Consider the following 2414-nt stretch of genomic DNA (forward strand, 5'->3'; position numbering starts at 1 on the left):
TTGATATAAAAGACAATTTTTCATACATCATTGCTCTCCTTTATCCTTAATATATATTTTCAGCTTATCTACTTTCAAATAATTCTAAAATAATAATTTTCTCTAACAGATTGATTATAGGAATCTCACTCATATACTACACCTGAAGTATGACATTTTAAATTGCATTCTCCTTTCATTCACAATGTTTATGAAATTTTATTTGGATTTTGTTCTTCAATTTATCATTTGGAGATGGAACAGTATATTTGCATGGATTCCATTAATACTCTGTAACTCAAGAAGAAAGGTCACATTTTGCTGTGCAGCAATGGTCATGGATAGGGCTTATCCAAGGACAAGCACATGAGTGTCTACCTGGTGTTTCAAGATTCCATAATCCCAGGAAGCCTGCTTCCATGGAATAAGAATGTTCTCCGAGGACGCCCTCTTACAGGGAGATAACAACTTCTGTTTTTGTCTCCTTGACCATGGCTTTCCTTTCTCACTTTGGTTTGTCCTTCTATTTTTCTCATTAAAGTGTGGGTTTTTGGAATCCCTAGAGCCCAGCTTTGTCCTTTTGCTAATGTTAAAATTCTTAATTACTCTTACCACTTCCACAATAATAGACTCTGAGGCCATGTCCCTATCCACACAACCAGTATCCACTCACTGGTAGGAACCTGTATTACTTACTTTTCTTGTTTTTGTCATCAAACACCTAAGAAAAGCAACCTAAAGAAAGAAGTTTTTATTTTGGCTTACAGCAGGGAGGTACAGCCCATCACAGTGGTAAAATTATGTTATCAATAGCATGAGACAGGTGGTCACATTTCAGATGAATGTTGATAATCAACTTGCCTCCTTTACATTCAGTCAAGGCCTCCAGCTTATAGAGTAGTGTCATGCACATTTAAGATGAATTTTCCCACCTCTGTTAACTTGCCCAGAGGCATATCTCTTAGATGAGCCCTGTGAAGTTAACTTTTAATATTAACCATCACAATACCTCAGTGTGGTACCCACATGTATACCAAGCTCCACATACCAAGACAAACTTAATGTCTTCCTCCTGCATTCCATGTTAGGATTATATACTCAGTCATGATTAATGATGCTAAATTGTGTGTATTCAGTTTCCTAGTGTATAAAACTCAATGCATTGCCTACCTGCAGAAGCACTGGAAGTGTGGCTGCTGGGACACATGAGTGTCAAAAGGTGGCAGAAATGGGAGAGGCTGTCTATGATCAGTGTTCTGACCTATGAACATCTGAATTATTAGTAGCCTAACATACCCTGTCGGGGAAAAACAAACCTGAAATGACCAACACCAATGATATCATACAGAGAGCTATCCTGAGATGACCACCGTTGAGCACTGTGAAGGCCTGGGGGTGGGGCAGACCATGCTCAAGACGACTCCTGCCTGGTAGTGTCATAATGCGTGAGCCGGCCATAGCACTCCTGAGACCACCCCTGAAACAACCCCAGACACCCAGAGACCCTATGCACCACTAAGAGGAGCAAGTAAGTGGTGAAAACATGGAAGAGAAAGAGAAACAAAAGTATGTGGAGATGAAGAGAGACAGAACTGGAGACTTGAAGGTAATGAGGAACAATCTGATGTGATTAGCTGGAGATGCCACCTAAGACCATAGTTGGATTCTGGCCTGTGCTGCCACGAGGGGCCATGTCCGGGTCTGTGGCCCTGCAGCTACACGGGTCTGTTACCACCAAAGCCCAGTGGATGGTCTGGTCTGGGCTGCTGCACCAAGACATGTGCAGAACTGACGCCACCCCTCACCTGGGCAACGTGGAGAAGCTGGTCTTGGAGGGGGGGCATGAAAAAAGGAAATCTGACCCTATTCCTAGCCAGATGCAGTACTAAGGAAAGCCCCACCCATCTGCCTGCCCTCCCACCCCACACCTGCCCCCACCATTCCCATACTGTGAGAGTTGCCCATGAGCTGGACAGAGGATACGAACATAGGAAACCTGGCCTGACCAATCATCATCTGTGTGGTAGTGTGGATGACAGAGAGATACCCTTCTCCACCTTCACCCCTTACCACTTGCAGCAGGTAAGAGAGATGGTTCTAGGGCCATGAGAACAGGAGAGTTATCCCTGCCCCTAACCAACTACAGCACTCAGGAGAACAGTCCCTACACATAACCTGGGCAACACAGTAAAGCTGACACTAGTGGAGGAGGCATGGGTGAGAAGGCCATGAGGTTGTGAGCATGGAAGAGCTGGTCCTGGCCTTTGTCTGCCTTGCAGTGACATGACAACGGTGAGATGACCCCATCCCTACTATCTCCTTGCCTGCTACAGCAAGCGGGAGAGCTGACTGGAGGTAATCAGAGCAGGAGAGTTGTCTCTGCCCCTCACCTGCTGCAGCACTCAAAAAAGTAGACCCTACAGCACAGTAGAGCT

The 2414-nt window shown here is 44.9% G+C and overlaps 1 non-coding gene across 1 annotated transcript; it reads left to right on the forward strand.

The window, feature by feature from the left end:
- The first annotated feature begins 1140 nt into the window (after positions 1-1140).
- LOC127207875 (small nucleolar RNA SNORA17) lies at positions 1141-1274 on the forward strand. The gene has a single exon (XR_007833034.1). It is a non-coding gene; the product is annotated as a small nucleolar RNA SNORA17 (small nucleolar RNA).
- Positions 1275-2414: the final 1140 nt, after the last annotated feature.

Source organism: Acomys russatus, chromosome 2 (assembly GCF_903995435.1).
Source record: "Acomys russatus chromosome 2, mAcoRus1.1, whole genome shotgun sequence".
Taxonomy (NCBI): domain Eukaryota; kingdom Metazoa; phylum Chordata; class Mammalia; order Rodentia; family Muridae; genus Acomys; species Acomys russatus.